The sequence below is a fragment of the Palaemon carinicauda genome, chromosome 3 (assembly GCF_036898095.1).
Source record: "Palaemon carinicauda isolate YSFRI2023 chromosome 3, ASM3689809v2, whole genome shotgun sequence".
Classification (NCBI taxonomy): domain Eukaryota; kingdom Metazoa; phylum Arthropoda; class Malacostraca; order Decapoda; family Palaemonidae; genus Palaemon; species Palaemon carinicauda.
Window position 1 is genome coordinate 21,638,624 of NC_090727.1, and position 23,190 is coordinate 21,661,813.

The following is a 23,190-nucleotide window of genomic DNA, read 5'->3' on the forward strand; positions in this document are numbered from 1 at the left end:
AAGACCAAGAGCGCCCTCTCGCCCACCTAGACAACAACAACAACTTCCTGTGGCCACGGTGGCACAACCACCCACCACCACGTACCAATTGGTACCCCAGCAACTAGCGACACAGTCGCCTTTTTTTACCCCAGCCTTTGAAAGGCAATCCATGACCTTTCGGCCGAAGTCTCGAGGTTCCTTTCGAGGCTCCTCTAGACGCCCCTCAAGAGGCGGGCAACAAGGGTGGACGTGGCCAAGGAGGCAAGTCCTCCAACCAGCACTCTAAGTGAGATGCTTCCGGTAGGAGGGAGAGACTTCTCTTTCCGTGATCGTTGGACCTTTGATCCCTGGGCCCACAGCCTGATCAAGAACGGACTGGGTTGAAGTTGGAACACAACTCCCAGCTTTACCTCAATTCTTCCAACACTCAACCCCCATTCTGGAAGAATATGATAAAGAACTCTTAGACAAGAGAGTATAAGGAGGGCAAAGTCAGTCAAATTCCGAGGAAGGCTGTTTTGTGTTCCAAAGAAGTACTCTGAAAAACTCAAGTCATTCTGGAATTATCACCACTCAAGTTCATAGTGAACCACAAGTTCAGGATGCTTACTCTTCAACACATAAGGACCCTACTGCCCAAGCAGGCATACAGTCTCCATAGACATGGCGGCCACATATTGGCATGTCCCAATCAATCGACAAGTTTCCTCCTACCTAGGATTCAAGCTGCAAAAGACAATACGTCTTCAGAGCCATGCCCTTCGGACTAAACATAGTCCCAAGGGTATTCACAAAGCTTGCTAACGCAGTCCTTCATCAACTACGCCTAAAGGGAGTTCAGGTGATTGCGTACCTGGACGACTGGCTGGTATGGGCAGCATCCAAAGAAGAATGCACGCAAGCCTCCAAGGAAGCGATCCGGTTCCTGGAACATATAGGATTCAAAATCAACTTGGAAAAGTCTCGACTATCTCCAGCTCAAAAGTTCCAATGGCTGGGCGTTCATTGGAACTTAGTCACACCACCTCTACATTCCATCAAAGAAGAGGAGAGAGATAGCGGGATCTGTCGAGACTTCTACGATCCGACAGGATATCAAGACGGCAACAAGAGAGGGTTCTGGGTTCTCTCCAGTTTGTCTCAGTGACAGAACCAGTGCTGAGAGCACAATTAAAAGATGCATCAGGAGTCTGGAGAAGCCATGCATCAAACGCTCGAAGAGATCTAACAAGACCGATACCAACTTGTCTGCGATCTCTTTTTAAGCCATGGTCAGAGGCTAAGTACCTAAAGAAGAAGGTACCCTTGCAACCACCTCCACCCTCGGTCACCGTTCACACGGATGCCTCAAAGGAAGGATGGGGAGGCCACTCTCACCAACGGAAAGTCCAAGGAACCTGGTCCTCCCTCTTCAAGACCTTCCACATCAACATTCTGGTATTTCTTAGAGTGCTTCATTCATGTGACTATTTTATTGGGATAGGTGGGCAGTTTATGCTATAAATCTTTGGCTGTTTTCATCATCATCATCTCCTCCTACTTCTATTGACGCAAAGGGCCTCGGTTAGGTTTTGACAGTCTTCTCTATCTTGAGCTTTTAATTCAATACTTCCCCATTCATCAACACCTACTTCACGCTTCATAGTCCTCAGCCATTTAGGTCTGGGTCTTCCAACTCTTCTAGTGCCTTGTGGAGCCCAGTTGAAAGTTTGGTGAAGTAATCTCTCTTGAGGAATCTCTCTTAGTTTCAATTCTAATCCTGTCGGTTATTTCCCAATATTCTTCTGAGGTCTTAGTACTCAATTCTACAAAATCTGTTGGAGATTATTTCATTGTCATACCATGACTCGTGTCCAAACAGTAACACCGATCTTACTAAACTAATATGTAGCCTGATTTTTATTTAAAGCGATTTGATTTACAAATTTTACTTAACCTAGCCATTGTATGATTTTTTTTTTGTTTTAATATTTTCTTGAAAAATTCTAGAGATCCTGTATTAGAGATCATAGTTCCTAAATAATTAAATGATTCTACCTCATTAATCCTTTCTCTTTCTAATGATATTTCATCTTCCATTGTATATACCATTCTCAATAACTGTCTGTCTTCTGTTTAGCTTGAGCCAAACCTCATTTCTGGGCTCGAACCTGTGCCGCCCAGTGAATAAGCTCCATTTAAGCACTTATTCTTAGGAAATTTACTGCTAAATATACCAGAGAAAAAATGTAAAGGAGTGCTAGGTTAACTAGCTCGCTCACCTATTGGTGTCGGTATAAAATTGGGCGTATATTCCAGAGGTCCCGCACTATTTAGATTAATCCACGACAGAGAACCCCAATAGAGGAGAGCCGTTCAACCTCACTCGGTACTACTACAATGCATCCGCTCAGAACCCAACTCCGTTTAGCACGACTTGTGCAGTAACCCGCATTTTTCTAGTGCTCTCGATTTTTGGATATTTTCTAGTGAATTATGGCTTCTTCGTCGGTTTCCCAGGAGACACCGTCTAAGTTAAGTACCAAGCTGGGTTTTACTGTGTTTTGAGCAACCTAGATCGATTAATATTTATATTATAGGAGTTTATTCTCTTCGTTCATACCGATCTTGCTTGATTTCACTACAGTTGGTACTCCTGTTTTTGAGAGCTTTTAATTTTCACTTGCGGTGTTACTATGTGTATTATTTTTATTATCAAATATTATTTGTTATTGTGAATATTCATTATTTAGCGTTTAGAATCCTCATGGTTCAATTTTTGGGCCGATATCATTTACGTATCGCTATGGCTGCCGACCGTGCTAAGGCGGCAATGTTATTTTAGCCATCAGGTGTGTCTTTTGCGATTTAATTATTTATGTTGCATGCCTTGCCCAAAAATTTTCTATGTGTTTATTCATATATTTAACGCTATTATTATTATTATAATGAATATTTGTGCCATTACTCCGTTTGATCTGTCTGGTTGGGGATCGTCAGTTGGTAGCCCTGCTGCCTCGTATCACGTGATCCTCCCCCACGCTCCCCCTCTAGCTAGGTGGGAGGCTAGGCTTCTCCCCCCTCCACTAAGGGACCGTTGCCTTCCCTCCTTTTAGAGGGGGTAGTTAAGTGTTTATGGACTTTGTCCTCCGGGTGGCCCGGCGGTTTAGTCTCTGTCTAGTCTGGTTGGCCACCGGTCTACAGAGTTGGATCCCGGTGTACCCTATTTTATATTCACTTTTCATTCTGGCTTATGTTATACGAAACCCTCCGGGTTCGATTGGCAGTTCTTAGTTACAGTTCCGCCCCCCTATTATTTTATAACATTTCCTATGATGATTATATATGACAGATCACTACCCCGGAGTCCCTAAAGGAATTGGTATTGAATATACCTTTATTTCCCGGCCCGGGGTCTACCCCACCCCGGGAAATCAGACACTATGTGTCTTAATTCCTTGTTTTTGCATCCTTTTTTATGCTCCCGGCTTGACCGGAATGGATGGCTATACTTTAGTTTCAAGTTAGACTTATGTTTAGGCCCGGGACCCCCGGTCCCGCCCCTATGTAAGAATATTATAGTTAAGCTCTAACCTTGCGTTAGACCTATGTTAGGCCCGGGTCCTCCGGACCCGCCCCAAAAAAAAAAAAAAAAAAAAAAAAAAAAAAAATTATTTTATTTTTTACAGTCTAATCTTGTGTTAGACCTATGTTAGGCCCTACTTAAAAGAATAGTACAGTTAAGCTCTATTCTTGTGTTAGACCTATGTTAGGCCACTTATAGAATAGTACAGTTAAGCTCTAATCTTGTGTTAGACCTATGTTAGGCCCGGGTCCTCCAGACCCGCCCCTAATTAAGAGAATTACAGTTTCTCATATACTATTCTTTTTACAGATGGTGCATTGTCTGACGCCGGCCTGTGCAGCTGTTCTGCACCAGCCTTGTGGCCACTCCGTCTGCCGATCTCACGCCCCTTGTGGGGTTCAACTGGAAGACGTTGTGGTATGGCACCCGGATAACTGTGTGATTTGCTTCGACCTCATCACTACCCTTGGATCTGACTCGGTGAGTCCCGTTGGCTATATTGCCTTCTTATTTTATTTACTATTAGTAAGATATCTATGGTCTTGAAGGACCATTGGGAGTCTTCCTTTTATAATTCCCCCTATTATTTCAGGCATCCCCGGAGCAAAAGTCTGCGGCTCGGGCCACACTGAAGGTGTGGATTGGTGGGTTTGCCCGGAATGTAAAGTCTAAGCGGCCGTACGTCCTATCTGAGGACTACTGCACCATGGTTTACCCCAACGCCAAGTCTTCAGCTGCTGTGGCTAGGCATGTGGCAGCTCCCATCATTGCCCACATTGATGCCACTATAACGGGTCTCATCGACCCAGAGCAAGATCCATCGGACGCCCCCGGAGGTCTGGAGGACAATGTTGCCTCCATGAACCTGGACGTCGAACCAATGTTGCTAGACGAGCCGGATACAGGTAGGGTGGTAAGTGAGGCAGGTGTGTCCGGCGCTGAGATTCCTATCCTCAGCCCCGCTCTTTCTTCTTCTTCTGATCGCTCTTCCTTTCTTGGATTTTCTGGGGACCGTGATTCGTCTCAACGTTCATACCCGGTTCCCCCTAAGGATAAGTCTACTTCAAGGACCTTACCCAAAGCTCGCAAGCCTCACAAGACTTCTCATGGCTCTAAACATGGTACGAACCCGTCTTCAAAGACCTCTGGTTCCTCCTCTAAGTCTCACGACCCGGGAGTTCCTTCCGCCCCTCCTGCTGCTAGCCCGGGCCTTTCCGAATCAGCTATGCTTCGCATCGTGTCGGAGATGCAGGAAAAGTTGGTTTCGGAGATGCAGTCGAGGATGGACACGATGTTCTCTAACTTCGGTCAGAGAATTGGGGCTTTAGAGCAAGGAGCTCCGGAGAGAGTCCAAAGCTCTCTCATACCGGATGCCTCTAAGCTCCCGCCGTTTGCCAAGAACAACCCCTGGCGGATGGCTCTTCATTCCCCGTTCTCAGACGGAATGTTGACTCTGGAGGGCCTTGGCACTCGTCCTCTAGAGGACTTTGAATTCTTTCCTCCGGGTCTGGCATTTCCATTTCATGGTTATGCCAGACTTACCGAGGAAGCTTTAGTCCGATTAGACAAGGTCCCCAAAGAGACGGTCATCTTCCCGAAGGAGCAAGCCCAATCTGTTTGGGCCAGATTTTTGAATGACATCGGCTGCACTAACACCATGCTGACGCCTCATAAAAGCTCCTTTACGATGTTCTTAATGGACAAGACCACCTTGACTCCATGCGTCAATAAGGTGGCAGAGCTTGCCTTTCAATATGCTCTGGAGGAGAAGCCCTTGCCTCCCATCCGAGAGGTGGATCCAATCTCCCTCCTTCTTCCCTCAGGTATTGAGTGTTGGGACAATGTCCATACCACCTTTACCTCCGGCAAGCTTGCAGCAGACTGTGCCTCAGTCTTGTTTAGTGAGAAGCTTCCCCGTCTCCCGGAATCTCTCATTAAACAGGAATATGATTCCCGCCTACGTGTGGGCCGTACTCTAAACCTGGCCACATCCACGGAGTCGATAGCCTTGACTTACGATACGGAGAGTATTTTTAAGTCTCTCAACAAGGCTACGCTACAGTCGTTATATTATGACTTATATGACTTTGCTACTGCTAAACGCAGATGTCGCAAGCATGTTCTAGCTGAGGCGACGATTAGGCATGAACCTAATAAACTCATCCGGTCCTCCTGTTGGGGTTCAAATCTCTTTCCCGAGGATCTCGTAGAGGAAGTCTTGGCGGAGGCCACTAGGGTTAATCAGAGCCTTAAAGCCCGTTGGGGTTTGACCCCTAAACGCAAGTATGACCCCGCAAATTATCAAGCCCGGGGTAGGAAGAAGCTTAGACCATATACCTCCACCCAGTTCAGGCAACAACAGAGTGCTTCATCCAACTTCCGGCTACCTCTTCCTCCATCTTCTGTTGCCCCTGCACAGCCTTCCACCTCTCGGGCTCCTTCGGATGACTATGTCACCGTTCTGCTACCTAAGAGCCAGCTTTCTGGTGCCTCCGCCACTTCCCCTGCCTTTAACCAGTCCTACGAGGCTCATAGCTCTTCCCAGAGTTATGGTAGAGGTAGAGGCTACCACCGTGGCTCTAACCAGAACAAAGGCAGGGGAAGAGCCTTTCGCAGAGGAAAGAACTTCCGAGGCGGACGTGGAGGCAACTCCTCAAACCAATACTGAGGTGCAGCAGGTAGGGGGGAGGCTCTATGCCTTCCGCAACAAATGGAGGTTCAGTCCCTGGGCGTTCAGTATCATCTCCAAGGGACTAGGGTGGAGTTGGATTCAAGGACCTCCTCCTCCGAACAAATTTCGTCAACATTCCACTCCGGACCTGGTCGAATTTGTCCAGGATCTTTTACAAAAGAATGCCATACAAGAAACGAAACATCTGAAGTTTCAAGGTCGGCTGTTCAGTGTCCCGAAGAAGGATTCAAACAAGAGAAGAGTGATTCTAGATCTATCCCTTCTCAACTTGTCCATTCAATGCGACAAGTTTCGAATGCTTACCGTCTCGCAGGTGCGGACCTTACTTCCCCGTGGGGCCGTCACCACCTCTATCGATCTTACAGACGCCTACTATCACGTCCCGATAGCGAGACACTTCCGTCCGTACCTAGGCTTTCGCTTAGGGGACAAAAGTTACTCCTTCAAGGTGATGCCTTTCGGGCTCAACATTGCCCCAAGGATCTTCACAAAGCTAGCAGAAGTCGCTGTTCAGGAACTCAGGAATCAAGGGATTCAAGTAGTAGCCTATCTGGACGACTGGCTCATTTGGTCAGACACCTCCCAAAATTGCCTAAAAGCCACTCACAAAGTCATCCATTATCTTCAATCTCTAGGCTTCCAGATCAACTTCAAGAAGTCCCGTCTTCTTCCAAAATCGAAGTTCCAATGGCTCGGCCTGCAATGGGATCTTATATCTCATACTCTGTGTCTTCCCAGACCCAAGAGGTTAGAGATTGCAAGAAACACCAAACGCTTTCTCAAAGACAAAGTAAGTTCCAGACGGCTTCAAGAGAAGATTCTGGGGTCCCTTCAGTTTGCCTCAGTGACGGATCTTCTTCTGAAGGCAAAATTGAAAGATATCAATCGTGTCTGGCGTTCGAGGGCGAACCGGAAGCTCCGGGACAGGAAAGTCCGCCTTCCTCCCATTCTACGGGAAAGACTTCGTCCTTGGACAAGAGCAAACAGTCTGTCAAAGTCAGTTCCCCTTCGATTTCCGCCCCCGGAATTAATCATTCACACAGACGCATCCCTATCAGGTTGGGGCGGCTATTCTCAGCTCAAGAAAGTTCAAGGTCTTTGGACTCCCTTGTTCCGCCATTTTCACATCAATGTGCTAGAGGCCATGGCAGTTCTTCTAACCCTGAAACGTCTCGCTCTTCCCAAGAAACAACACCTTCGTCTGGTCCTCGACAGCGAAGTGGTGGTCCGCTGCCTCAACAGAGGCGGGTCAAAGTCAGGGCCTCTGAACCATGTTCTAGTAGCCATATTCTCCCTAGCAGCCTCGAACCGTTGGCATCTTTCAGCTGTCCACCTGGCGGGAGTCCGGAATGTAGTGGCAGACGCCCTGTCCCGGACCTCCCCTCTAGAATCGGAATGGTCACTCGATCTAAAGTCATTTCGGTGGATTCTCTCTCAGGTTCCCGGTCTCCAAGTGGACCTCTTCGCCACGGAATCCAACCACAAATTGAGAGTATATGTGGCTCCCAATCTAGACCCTCAGGCTTACGCCACAGACGCCATGTCACAGAATTGGGACAACTGGGAAAAGATTTATCTCTTTCCCCCGGTGAATCTTTTGCTGAAAGTTCTAGACAAACTGAGATCCTTCAAGGGACAAGTAGCCTTGGTCGCACCCAACTGGCCCAAGAGCAACTGGTATCCTCTCCTGCGAGAGTTGAGACTATACCCTCACCCGATACCCAATCCGGTTCTGTCTCAGATAGTACAAACACGCGTTGTGTACGCTTTCTCAAACATTCAGAGCGCCCTAACTTTATGGACTTTATGAAGTTTGCGGCTATGCATGGTGCCAATATTGATCCTCAAAACACCTTGTTCCTAGAATCAGATAAACGGGATTCCACCATCCGTCAGTATGACACTGCAGTTAAAAAGTTGGCAAAATTTTTAATAGACTCAGACGTGAACTGTATGAACTTGAACCTTACAGTCACTTTCTTTAGATCTTTATTAGAATCAGGTCTGGCAGCCAATACTATCACCACTATTAAATCGGCTCTGAAAAAGATCTTCCTAGTGGGTTTTAACATAGACTTAACCGACTCTTTGTTAGCTTCAATTCCGAAAGCTTGTGCCAGACTGAAACCGGTTACTCGTCCTACCCCGGTGACCTGGTTCCTTAATGACGTACTCAAATTGGCTTCTGATACCATTAACAGTTCTTGTGATTACATGCCCCTTCTCAGGAAAACACTTTTCCTAGTGAGCTTGGCTTCCGGGGCAAGAATTTCTGAATTGGCAGCCTTGTCGAGAGACCCGGGTCATATTGACTTTCTGCCTTCAGGGGAGGTCCTTCTTTCTCCTAACAAATTCTTTTTGGCTAAGAATGAAGACCCTCAAAACAGATGGACCTCCTGGAAAATTGTTCCCCTCACGCAAGATCCGTCGCTGTGCCCTGTCACTACTCTTAGGTCTTATCTATCCCGGACCTCCTCTAACTCCTCGGGGCCTCTATTCGTTAGAGAACAAGGCGGTACCATTACTATTAAAGGGATCAGGCAACAAATTTTGTATTTTATTAAACAAGCTAACCCTGACTCTTTTCCTCTTGCACATGATATCAGGGCGGTTGCCACCTCGGTGAACTTCTTTCACCACATGAATTTTACAGACCTTTCCAGGTATACAGGGTGGAAATCACCGTCAGTGTTCAAGAAACACTACCTTAAACATTTGGAAGCCCTAAAATTTTCTACAGTAGCCGCAGGGAGCGTAGTTACTCCCGAGTAACTCACAGGTTAATGCCTTGACTCTTTATCTCTCCCTCTTACCTGCCTCATTTATACCCTATTGTATTCGTTGGTCTCGCACCTGAATACTGTTATTATATTTGTAAAATTTATGCTCCTGAGTATCTGTATATATTATCACTCACGGCATTATTATACCTACCTTATTGGATTTATGTTCATATTTAAGATACCCTTATAATTGTTTTTTGGTACTCATCTCTGATTAAAGCATCCTGTATTTCTCTTACGTTTATGTTTTTTCCTTTATTTTGCAAGTTTGGTGACATTTTTCTCTTGTATAGATTCACTGGGCGGCACAGGTTCGAGCCCAGAAAAGGGATTTTGACGTAGGAAAAATCTATTTCTGGGCGAAGGACCTGTGCCGCCCAGTGAACCCTCCCAGCTCCTCTCCCTTGGAGTCCCCAAACTTTGGGTGCTAAGGAGTTGGGTTCTGAGCGGATGCATTGTAGTAGTACCGAGTGAGGTTGAACGGCTCTCCTCTATTGGGGTTCTCTGTCGTGGATTAATCTAAATAGTGCGGGACCTCTGGAATATACGCCCAATTTTATACCGACACCAATAGGTGAGCGAGCTAGTTAACCTAGCACTCCTTTACATTTTTTCTCTGGTATATTTAGCAGTAAATTTCCTAAGAATAAGTGTTTAAATGGAGCTTATTCACTGGGCGGCACAGGTCCTTCGCCCAGAAATAGATTTTTCCTACGTCAAAATCCCTTATTTCATGTAATCTGGTAAGCAAGCTTTGCAAGTCCTGAACTGATGATATAGCCTGGATTTTTAACCCTTTTACCCACAGGCTATTTGGAAATTTCCAACCCTTAACCCCCAGGGGGTTATTTTTTTCCCAGCACATTTTGCAGTATATATTTTTAGAGGAGGAGTGGAAGTTAGCAAAAGAAAATTTTGTTGGGATTGCAAGTGATGTATGTGGCAAGAAGGTTGTTGGAGGCAGCATGAGGAAGGGCAGTGAATGGTGGAATGAAGGAGTGAAGGTAAAAGTGGAAGAGAAAAAGAGGGCTTTTGAAGAATGGCTGCAGAGTAATAGTATAGAGAAGTATGAAAAATATAGAGAGAAAAAGGTGGAAGTAAAGCGCAAGGTACGTGAGGCAAAGAGGGCAGCTGATCTTAGGTGGGGTCAGGGACTGGGTCAGTCATATGAAGAGAATAAGAAGAAGTTTTGGAAAGAAGTGAAGAGAGTAAGAAAGGCCGGCACAAGAATTGAAGAGACAGTGAAAGATGGAAATGGAAGGTTGTTAAAAGGAGAGGAGGCAAGGAAAAGGTGGGCGGAATATTTTGAAAGTTTGCTGAATGTTGAGGATGATAGGGAGGCAGAGACAATTGCTGTTCCAGGTGTTGAGGTGCCAGTGATGGGAGATGAGAATGAGAGAGAGATTACAATAGAGGAAGTGAGGAGAGCACTAAATGAAACGAGAGTAGGAAAAGCATCTGGTATGGATGGTGTGAAAGCTGAGATGTTGAAGGAAGGGGGTGTGACTGTAATTGAATGGTTGGTGAGATTGTTTAATGTGTGTTTTGTGTTGTCAATGGTACCAGTAGATTGGGTCTGTGCATGTATTGTACCACTATATAAGGGTAAGGGAGATGTGCATGAGTGTTGTAATTCAAGAGGTATTAGTTTGTTGAGTGTAGTTGGAAAAGTGTATGGTAGAGTACTGATTAATAGGATTAAGGATAAAACAGAGAATGCAATCTTGGAAGTACAGGGTGGTTTTAGAAGAGGTAGGGGTTGTATGAATCAGATTTTTACAGTTAGGCAGATATGCGAGAAATATTTAGCAAAAGGTAAGGAGGTGTATGTTGCGTTTATGGATCTGGAGAAAGCATATGATAGAGTTGATAGGGAAGCAATGTGGAATGTGATGAGGTTATATGGAGTTGGTGGAAGGTTGTTGCAAGCAGTGAAAAGTTTCTACAAAGGTAGTAAAGCATGTGTTAGAATAGGAAATGAGGTGAGCAATTGGTTTCCGGTGAGAGTGGGGCTGAGACAGGGATGTGTGATGTCGCCGTGGTTGTTTAACTTGTATGTTGATGGAGTGGTGAGAGAGGTGAATGCTCGAGTGCTTGGACGAGGATTAAAACTGGTAGACGAGAATGATCATGAATGGGAGGTAAATCAGTTGTTGTTTGCGGATGATACTGTACTGGTAGCAGACACAGAAGAGAAGCTTGACCGACTAGTGACAGAATTTGGAAGGGTGTGTGAGAGAAGGAAGTTGAGAGTTAATGTGGGTAAGAGTAAGGTTATGAGATGTACGAGAAGGGAAGGTGGTGCAAGGTTGAATGTCATGTTGAATGGAGAGTAACTTGAGGAGGTGGATCAGTTAAAGTACTTGGGGTCTATTGTTGCAGCAAATGGTGGAGTGGAAGCAGATGTACGTCAGAGAGTGAATGAAGGTTGCAAAGTGTTGGGGGCAGTTAAGGGAGTAGTAAAAAATAGAGGGTTGGGCATGAATGTTAAGAGAGTTCTATATGAGAAAGTGATTGTACCAACTGTGATGTATGGATCGGAGTTGTGGGGAATGAAAGTGATGGAGAGACAGAAATTGAATGTGTTTGAGATGAAGTGTCTGAGGAGTATGACTGGTGTATCTCGAGTAGATAGGGTCAGGAACGAGGTGGTGAGGGTGAGAACGGGTGTGAGAAATGAGTTAGCGGCTAGAGTGGATATGAATGTGTTGAGGTGGTTTGGCCATGTTGAGAGAATGGAGGATGGCTGTCAGCTAAAGGAGGTGATGAATGCAAGAGTTGATGGGAGAAGTACAAGAGGAAGGCCAAGGTTTGGGTGGATGGATGGTGTGAAGAAAGCTCTGGGTGATAGGAGGATAGATGTAAGAGAGGCAAGAGAGCGTGCTAGAAATAGGAATGAATGGCGAGCGATTGTGACGCAGTTCCGGTAGGCCCTGCTGCTTCCTCCGGTGCCTTAGATGACCGCGGAGGTAGCAGCAGTAGGGGACTCAGCAGTATGAAGCTTCATCTGTGGTGGAAATGTGGGAGGTTGGGCTGTGGCACCCTAGCAGTACCAGCTGAACTCGGCTGAGTCCCTGGTTAGGCTGGAGGAACATAAAAAGTTGAGGTCCCCTTTTTTGTTTTGTTCTTGTTGATGTCGGCTACCCCCCAAAATTGGGGGAAGTGCCTTTGGTATATGGATGGATTTTTTAAATTGCTCTAACAGCCTTAATTTTTGTCATAGAGAGGTCAGGTTGGTCTCTTTCTCTTGGAAAATGCCTGAATTTTCTCAAAAAATTATCAAATAAGAAAAAAAAAATTTATAGCATTTTTTGAAAGGACGTACCGGTACGTCCATGGGGGTAAAGGGATGGCTTTTGTGAAACGTTCTAGTACGTCCTTTGGGGGTAAAAGAGTTAATATGTAATTTCAGGCTGTATTTTTGTCCAGAAATTTTTTTGTGTAGTAAAATATCCATCCAGATGTCAAACTGATATTTCAATTTTCTCTCCCCAGGATTAAAGAACCCATGACAAGAAGAGAGGAATTCTTGAAGGAATATGGAAGTCTCACTGGACCCTCTACAACTGCTGCTGTCAACAAGGATGGATTAATTTTACCTTGAAGTCTTAGAGTTCCCCTGAAGTTGGCAACCTGACAGGTCTTCAAAGACATTTAATTCACTTAACGCATCTTTAATGAATTCCTCCTTTCGAAGATTCAATTTCATTTTAATAAGTCTTATATCCAATATGTTTCTTGTTCTTTACCAAATTTATTTAGACTAGTTCAATCTTAAAACTTTTCAAAGAAGGAATTGAATTTCAACTCCAAACATTTACGTTTAACCAGTCATATTTTAGGCTTAAAATTTGATTAATTTCTTTAATTTAAGCATTATTAAGTCTGATCTTAGTATTTCATATGGTCAACATTTTCAGAATTGTTTTTATGGCTGGAACACATGTCTTCCATATACTTTTCCATACATTTCTATAAACCAAAATTTTTGAAGTATTTTCCGTTTTAAGCTTTGAAAGAATTTAAAGTTTTGATGTTCAAGCTTTTTTATCATTTAAGACCATCGGAATGTTCTTATGAAGTCTCTTAAGTTAAAATAGCCTTTGAGCAAAGAAATAGTTTGAGGTTTTAAGTTAGTTCAAACCTACAAGGAACAAAATTGATATAAGCTTCAGTAATTGATATTATTTTCTGTATAATAAGGTTAGTAATTAACTGAGCAGAAAGGTATGAAATAATTTAAAGCATTAATTCAGTAGTCATGAAGCTGAATTTGATCACTAAAGGTATTCTTTGAAAGTGTCCTGTCAAGTAGGGAAACACAGTATGCCTAGGTACTTTCATTTCAGAAAAAATCCTTTAGATATCATTGAAATTATTCCGTTATAGCTTTTTCATCAATTTAAAGTCTAAGTTTTCTCTAGACCAGAAATGTCAAACTTACGACCTGCGGGCCGAATGTGGTCCTCGAGATGACTAGATTTTTCAACTGTATAATTGTTATAACTGAAGAAATGCAACTACTAAGATGAACCATAATGTATTTTGGGAAAACTAGGATGACCTACAAGAAACTTTATTTTTCAGTTTTATCAATAAATAATTGCCAAATCTTTGATGGTCCTCGAGACCATATTCAAGTGCATAATTGGCCCTCGAAAGGATTTAAGTTTGACATTCCTGTTCTAGACTTTTGTCAATGAGTAATATTATCTATGAATTTATATGACTATTTTAAACAAGTTATCAATACGTGTGACTGCTGGGTTATTAACATTGTTTCACTCTCTAACTTCTAAAACCTATTATTTGCAATGTTTAAAATTTCTAGAACTGTAACTTCAAACCATTTCTTTAATTATTCTTCTGCTTTCGTAAATCATACCATTTAGACTTGGTTTATAGTTTATTTTAAAGTTTAAATGAATCTACCTTCATTTTGAGATTAGCTTATTTCTGTAATATTACTTTTATCGATTCTATTTCATAACTTTTAGTTGGCCTAACTAATGTCTGGAGAGTTCGTGATGTCGAAGTTGGTTTCCATGTTGAAAGTCATTCAAAATAGGCTAAAATCTGACTTTGTATTAACTTGCCCCATCTATCCCTGTAATGTAGTGTAAATATTGATCCCATAGCTAACTTTATTTGAATCACTACTGGCTAAAATCTGACTTATTCTTAACTTGGAATATCTTTATCCCTGTACTGTAGTACAAACATTGATCCCATAGTTATCTTGAATGATTGCTAAAGTGAATCCTGTCGAATCCATCTACTGTATCTGATTCAGTAAGAAATTAACTTAAGTTTCTGCATGAATATTTGTCTTTAGTGTTTTTCATTTTATAATTTTATAGTTTAAAACTTTTATTGGTCCGTAATATAACATTAAGATTGAGCGAGTTCTTAATTTGATAAGTTTTGATATATAATGCCATAAGTCAGTGAGAATTAAAATAGTTGTTTTAAATTATAAAAGACTTTTTGTAATCCTGTATATGTAATGGTATCTGATGGATCTCTCTCTCTCTCTCTCTCTCTCTCTCTCTCTCTCTCTCTCTCTCTCTCTCTCTCTCTCTCTCTCTCTCTCTCTCATATACAATTCAGGTAAATCAGGCTTTTAGTAAGTTCCTGTTCTGTTGAAGAAAAAAATATGTAATGTATTTTAATTTCAATAAAGTTAAGACATCATTTTTTATCCATCATTCTCCACTTGTTTTCTTCTCAGAAGTTACTTTTAATACAAATTTAATTAAATTTCTAAAAGAAAAATCCTTTGTGGAACATTACAGCAGTCACACGTAAGATCCTTGTTCAAAGTAGCTGAGAAATTGTCCTAAACTTGATGTTCTTGGAGTGATTAGTTTTGGGTAGGAAGCCATAGAATGACTTCACTGTTTTGCGCAAAAATAACTGATTTTAAGAAATGTCTTCATTCCTATATTGCTTGTAATGACCTTCTGTAATCTGTTTCACACCACTAATTACATAATGTAGGTCAAATAACTTGATGGAAAGACATAAGGAAGATTAAAGCTTCAGTTTAGGCATCTGGGAATAAATAGTTAAAGACTTTAGTTCTTAACCCTTTAACCCCCAGGCTATTTGGAAATTTCCAACCCTCAACCCCCAAGGGGTTATTTTTTCCCCACCACATTTTGCAGTATATTTTTTTTTTAAATTGCTCTAACAGCCTTAATTTTTGTCATAGAGAGGTCAGGTTAGTCTCATTCTCTTGGAAAATGCTTGAATTTTTTCAAAAAATTATCAAAAATATGAAGAAAAAAAAATTTATAGCATTTTTTTGCAAGGACGTACCAGTACGTCCATGGGGGTAAAGGGATGGCTTTTGTGAAACGTACCAGTACGTCCTTTTGGGGGTAAAAGGGTTAAAAGGTTTGAAGTCAGGACTGATTTATAAATTAATGGTAGTTATATGTTAAGAGAAGGGTAGATAAAAGATGTTAAGAAATATTTTCAGATTAATCATAGATTCTTAAGGATAGTTGTTGGATTTAAGGTCTAGGAAAGAATGTATGTAAGAACTCAATAAGTTCTAAAATCTCAAAGAACGCATTGATTGAAACCTATTTACAAAAAGGTTCAGTGGTTTTGAAGGAATAGATAAGAAAAATATCATGGTGTCAATGAAGTATGGCAAAAGGTAAAGTACAGAAATTTATTAGTTCAAATTCAAATAATAAAGACAGGTTTATAGGTAAAACATTTTATCATGATTGATTTTATTCTTTAAATGGGACACTATATGAATTATAGGAAAGAGAATGCAGATATTTATCAGGACAGGATTTTTAGATGAAAAGTTTATGGACAAGTTTCAAGGAATGTATATTAATAAATGACTTTGAATAATTTGTGCTTTCATAACGAAAGTAATAGTGATTGACGTAGGTATAGCTTTTAACGAGACTAAAGGAGATAGTTTATACGAGTAGATCCATTCTAGAAAGGCAGTCTAGTTAAGAGACATCTCTTGGTAGTCTTTGAGAAAGTTTAAGAGGAATTACTTCGTTGATAAAATATTTTAGATTTAAATAGAGGAAATTTTTAGGAAATAAATTAAAATTTAATCTTACTGGAGAGGGTAGCTCCCAGAATGTTTCCTTGGTTGGACAATAATCATAAACTTATGACTGCACGAAATTTTTCAAGTTGTTTGAAGGAAGAGTTCAATAAGATCTTTAAGCATACGAAGTGAGGGGATGAGTTTATATCTTGCTGGTTTGAAGTATATCACTATTAGGTAACTTCTAAAAACACCAGTGCTTGAAATACTAGTGATTTAAAACTCATATTTCCCTTGTGGTGGGAACCAAATCATGCAGACATTGCTTAGAATCAACATGATCAGAATGGTTTTCATTTGCACTTTCAGTTGTCATTCTATGATGGTTTAGATTCAAGGAAAATAAGTCGGGCAACTGGTCGTTATATGGCAATTGTACTCTACTATATGGTTAAATTGTATTCAAAGTTTGAATAATATTTCAACTTATCAGTTATCTTTTTATATTGAAATTGTATTGTCTGCTTATGCATTGCTTTAACTTCTGTTTAAATATTGCTACTGTTTCTTATATTAACATATTGCTACTGTATCTTCAATTTATGCATTACTACTATTTCTATCCATACGTTATTACTGTATCTTCTATTCATACATTACTCCTCCATTTTCCAGTCATACATTACTACTGTATCTTCTGCTTATGAATTTTTACTGTATTATGTAATTTTGATCTGAAAATACAGCTGTTTTAACAATCAAAACTCAAGGGGCATTTGCCATGTAAAATGCAAGAGACCTATAATTGTAAGGTATAATGTAAGTTATAGAAGACAAAGAACATTCATGGCTTAGCCTTGAATGCCTCAAGATGTCGTCTTTAACGTATTTTACTTTACGATTACAAATCTCGTGCTTTTTACATGGCTAATGTCTTTTCTGCGTTTTTCATTGTTAAAACAGATGTATTTTCATATCAAAATTACAAGATACAGTAGCAATTTATAAACAGAATACAATAGTAATGTATGAATAGAAGATACAGTAATAATGTATAAAATAGAAAATATAGCAGTAATGTATGAATAGTGTATAAATAGAATATACAGTAATGTATAAAATAGGAGATATAGTAATGATATATGAATAGAAGATACAGTAGTAATCTGTAGGAGAGCAGCAAAACTGTCTAATTTTGTAAAATTGATTACAATGTAAAATTTATCAAACTACAATTGTGAATAAAAGAAATAAAAACGTATAAAGAATTTATTTACTTTCATTACATCCATGATATAACAAATATATTTAGAAAATAATTTGAGCGTTATAAAAAAAATATATATAAAAACAGTAACTTGGAGTGTTCTCCTTAACCTAACGTTCATATGACTGAGTGTTCTCCCCAATCGTCCCCCTCCCTCTTCTGGTATCAGTCAAATGCCTGTTTTCTCTCTCCTCTGAAAGACCAGAGACCTCATGAAGTATAAAACCTTGGCTTTTAACTATGATAAACCACAAGTGTTCATTATAAGACTGGTTTATTCCCTTCCCATGTAGAGAGCTCGTTCACTCTTCCACTGGTGATAGAGAAATCTATACTGTCTCTTGGTATGGAAGTATTATCAAAATAAGGACTATGCACTATGGTATTCGTGTTCAGTCCAATTCTCAAAGTAAATTCATTCCTGACAACTCTAGTCTTGTGATAATAATTAATGTTAGCCTCAAAATTATTTATCTTATATAGTTACTTTAACTCTTGAGTTTAAGCATAGACGACAAAGTCGACTATTAATTCATGACAAAGTCGACTATTATTTTGTAAGTTTTTAAGTTTATAAATTGTGAAATAAGAAAAACCAATAAGTTTCGAACAAGTCTTTTATTGTAGAAGATTGCTTGCCATACGCAGGACAGGTTTCAATACACTCAATAGCAATATTAAGTATAAATATGAATATACTGCAAAGTCAAACATAATCAAATTCTTTAACCCCGTTTTCTATCAACAAACTTGACCAACGGCAGAATGTCATAGAAAACGAACATTTCAGCTCTCGTAATATGGGATACTAAGTTAATTCGTTATCTTTGATTTTTCTGAACATTGGAATGAGTTTGAAGTTCAACATTTGAGGTTACAAGTGTCATGATTGTGTAAATTAGTCAAGTTTTCAATAAAAAAAAAAAAGAAGGAAATGGAAAGCCCACCAAGGCCCGCCCCTTCCCACCTGGTAACAAAAGACTAATTAGGCATTTTCTTTTTGAACGAACAAAGTCACCAGGCCCTTGAATGCTTTCCATTTCCTTCTCTTTTTAAATCTTTTATTGAAAATCTCACAGACATTAATGCATTGATTGTGAATTAAATACGCCAAGAATAGTATGATGCTTCTTCAAGATAATGTTATAGTATTCTAATTTTGACATCTTAAATGATAACTTTAAGCAGTGACAGAGCAAGGGGATTTTTTCTCAAATCTAAATTTTCTTTTAGAAACAATAATTAAATAGAAACATGGTTGGAGGGAGTGGAGACCTCATCAGCCTTGTAGTGCAATTCCACCACGATCGATTACTCCAGATACCTTTTGCTTTCTCAAAAGCAGACAGGAACCACAACTGCCCAAAGGCATCTCTCATCCGTCCCATTTCATGTGCATGATTGAGTCGGGTAAAGGAGAAGACACGTGCAAACCACTGCCCTGACTATCCTTACTACTCCTCCTAGCAGATAGGCAGATCGGACCGAAGTACACATTAACCTTGCACGTGGACCACAAAAGTCAATTTAGTTCCATGTGTAATACATTCTCAAATAAGTCCCCTTTTTGAAAGCTACGTGGAGAGAGTCTAATTCAAGATTTTCTTAAAACCTAAACAACCCTTACCCTAACAGTGGGCCTACCTAAAAAGCTGAAAACCCCTTAAACTAAGAGTAGGCCTACCTACTAAGCTGAACAACCCTTAAACTAACAGTAAGCCTACCTACTAAGCTGAACAACCCTTAATCTAACAATAGGCATACCTAAAAATCTGAACAACCTAACTAACAGTAGGCCTACCTACTAAGCTGTTGCTAATGACCAAATATATATTTTACCTAAGTGTCTCATTGCATAGTATTTACTCCTATCATACTGGCACACATACTAATCGAAAAGTAGGCCTACTTAATGAAAATTAGTCTATAGTATGACACACACACACACGATGCCCAGCCCTGAATACATTTTATTAATATTATATGCTCTTGAACATCTTTTATTAAACCATAAACTATGGACAAGCTTAAGGAGATTTTAAATTATTCAGAATCATCCTCTTTTATATGAATACTTTTAAGTCAGTCTACCTTCAACGGAACATCTTTGGCATCATAAACTTCGTATGTACGATCTTAATAGTCAGTAGATTTATTAATAAATTTGGAAAATTAGTTACATTAAAACATATTTTGTGAACTAAATATATTTTGAATTTGAGTCTAATTATCAGAAATTCATCATGAAATAAATGTCAAAGTTAAAACTTAGGAAACTGAATAATATCAGGCCATTATGTGGTTTGAAACGGTTATTAGCAAAGTTAAAAACATCTATGGGTATGATAATAATACTCTGTTATATACTTCGTAATAGTGGACAATCTCCAGTTATCCTATATGTGGCCCAACTGGTTGACTTCCAACCAAATTATCTGCATTTGGACTATCATGAGTACTGAAGATCAAGGAAATTTGATTTGAAAAGAATTAATCCCAGACTTGCTAAGCGTCTATATTCCAATGGGATGAACTAATGGCTTTATTCCTACACAAAAATTAATTCCATTTATCAAAAGAAACTTGAAAAACTCAGAATTATAAAGTATCTTATACATTAGTTATCTGTAAATTTCATTGCTTATGGGTAAAAGCAGAAGCCTGAAACTTGTCCCCTAAAACCGAATCGTGTTAAAAAAACCTTAAGCTTGTCCGTCCTTCATATTAATAAAGAATATTTTTATATTTGCATATTTAACTCTCAACACCTTGCATATCACCTTATCTTAATGTGGCCACGTAAAATGTTAATATATGAAGATTCATAATATAACGTTATATAATTTTGACAATCTATAAATAATTTTGACCATCTATAAATAAAAACAATTAGGATATACCAATCTGGTAAAGTGAGCAACTGGTAAAGTGAGAAACTGATTAAGCTACTATTGAAAAAAAATCTTTAAAGAATTAATGCAAAAACAAGTGAAATTTCTTTAAATTGATTAACCTGTGGATTTGCTTTTTCATATATACATTAAATTACTCATTACAAAAAATCTTAGAAATCTATGATTCAAGGATGAAATTAATTTAGGCACAATAATTATCTAAATCATTCTCAAAATCCTTTGATTTGAAACTCCCCTTTGGCCAATTATGCAAGGAAACCAGTATGTCCGTCATGAAATATGAATTTTTAGAGCTGCCTACTAAAAGTTTACACTAATTTCAATTTAAACACACAATCTCCTATGCTTTAGTATAAATCTAGATTAAATTTCTGGTGTTAACCTGAGGTAAAGACACTTGCCAACCTTGACTTAACCCAACAAAAACTAATCTAAGTGTCTCACTAAGATAACCTTCACACAGATCTATTAAAATTAAACTAATTTTCACTAAAGACAACACTTGTACAAGACTAACTTTTCTAAAGACTAGATCCTCCTCGGAACACTTACACCAGACATCATCCAACCACTCGTTCATTGCTCGTTACAAGTTTACTGATGTACAAGGAATGCATTGTTCTGTATCAATTAATTCTTAAACTCAATCACAAGGTTTGATTTTTAGTGGTAGAGCAGCAACATTACGTGGTGCACTCTCAGAGCTTACAATCGTGAAACATTTATCAAAATTACATTTAAAAAGATTTACATAGTTACAAACTGACCTTTTGCTTGTCCTATCAAGTTACTTTAAAATTACAGTAATATCTACATTAAAATCAATGTAAGTAGAGACATTTGAAAAGCGTACTGAACCCTATTTTGAGAAAACTATAATTCCACTTAAAAAAAATCTTTATTACCATTTTGTTAAAGATAATTCCGCCGATTATTAACTAAATCTAAGTCAACCAATCAAAATGAAAAACTATCCCACCTAATCAGTAAAGGTTTTCTGTATTTTGCATCTATATGAAAATATTGAAACTCTCAATATAACTCGAAAAGTTGCAAGTTTCAAATACAGAATGAGCGGATAATTTGTAATTGAAATGCTGGGTACATGAAATATCAAGACATTATTATATAAGTATCTCTAAATACTTATTTTCTGGATTTTTCTTATAGTACTTACATAAATTCTGATAAAGTGCTTTGAAGATTAATGGACTAACTTCTAGTTTTAGATTACCTTAAGTTACTGCACCTTTACTCAGCATAGATGTAAGTTAACTAAAGTTTTAAACAGTTAAATCAACAGTTTATGACGTTAATCTTAAATATAATAGCATTTAAACGTTAGGGACTTTAGCATAAACAGACCAGAATTTATCAAGCTTTCAGTTAAGCTAGCAGGTTTTTTCTTTAGTTGTCTAGAAAGATTAGCGTAGAACATATGATCTCTTTACATGTGAGCGACCTAAATTGTACATTCAAATCTCAAGTGTCAGTAAAATTAAAAGAAATGCTCTGATTTGATATTTTGTATAAGGTTCAGAGGCTTATCAGATTATGTCTACATTTTCTGAATTGCAAAGTTTCCTTGCATAAAAAAGTATAACTTCAGAGCAGGTACTTTTTGTAAATTATTACATAAGATACATTCCTGTACATCAGTATCATAATAGTAGGTATATAAAACCTAATCTCAAAAAGTCAAACTTCAGTTTGGACCCCTTTGTCTAATCCTGGAGAAATTTTAGAAATACATAAAGCAAGAGAAGATTAAACTAAATTAGATTGTAGCCATATAATTTAACCCTGTATAAACATCCCCTAAACTAGATTACCTGATCCTGAATGACACAAATAAGGACTTCAATAATTCCTTAATTCCCCTAATCAACATTGGCAGTAACTCCCAAGCACTAACACTAACTAAAATTATACCTACAACAATATATTCAAGAATGTATTGCACAATTCCTCTAAAATGACTACAGCAGTTCTTTGTCCCTTCTTTATGTCATGAACCGAAACAGTAGGAATCAAATATCTTGGGACATTTATAGTCCCAGCTGGACCCCTTTTCAGAGAGCTCGGGGATCTCAGTGTAATGGAAAGCACTGGATTGCAAGACTTACAAAGTCAACACTTTTTTAAAAAAATTATCTAGAAGTTTAAAACTAAATTAATTCATCTTTCTAACAATTCCATTTTCATTGAAAGATAAAATTGAAAAAAAAAGCAACTAATTCCACATTAACATTGAAAACTTACATATTCTTGGACAAATTTTAAATCACTATCTTGACAAAAACTTTTTAAGAACTCAATTTACACAATGCATAACAAATTTGATATAGTTTGAAATTACAGTGTATACATAACAGAAACCTGTTCAATATGACATTACAATCTCCTACAATTCAAGATTAAACTTTTTAAAAAATTTTAAAATAAATTTCAAAGATATTTAAAAGTATGAAACATCAAATATTTAAAATCATTTGAGGCTTTAAAGATCCTTTAACAAGACTGAATTATTAATCATGACTAGAATTGACAAGACAGAATCTACTCTGACAAGATTTCAAGGAAATCAAATTGGACTGAACATGTTCACCATGGCACAGTCTAGCATTTTGACAATACAACATAACCAAGTTAACAGTCTCCTTCTCGCATTAAACCAGCAAAAGAATGAATGAGTTCCATACACGGGAAGCTCAAAAACAGCCTAAATGAACAGTGGTTCCAGTCAAAAGCAAGACATATACTTCATGGGCCCTCTGGCCTTTCAGTGGAGAGGAATATGGCAAGTTCTGATACCAGAAGAGGGAGGGGGCCAGATGGGGAGGGAGGCTCAGTCATATGAACGTTCCCTTCATTTTCTAAATCTTTACAAATTGGGAGGGGGTAGGATCAAGGAGTGGGAATGGGAGCTCTGAAACTTTAGTTATGTATTAGAGTG

General features: G+C 39.1%; 1 long non-coding RNA gene across 1 annotated transcript in view; it reads left to right on the forward strand.

Moving 5' to 3' along the window:
• Window positions 1-14,718, forward strand: part of LOC137638218 (uncharacterized) — a 28,569-nt gene extending 13,851 nt beyond the window's left edge. Inside the window, exon 2 of the long non-coding RNA XR_011043895.1 lies at window positions 12,518-14,718. This is a non-coding gene — a long non-coding RNA (uncharacterized lncRNA). The remainder of the gene's footprint in view (window positions 1-12,517) is intronic.
• Window positions 14,719-23,190: the final 8,472 nt, after the last annotated feature.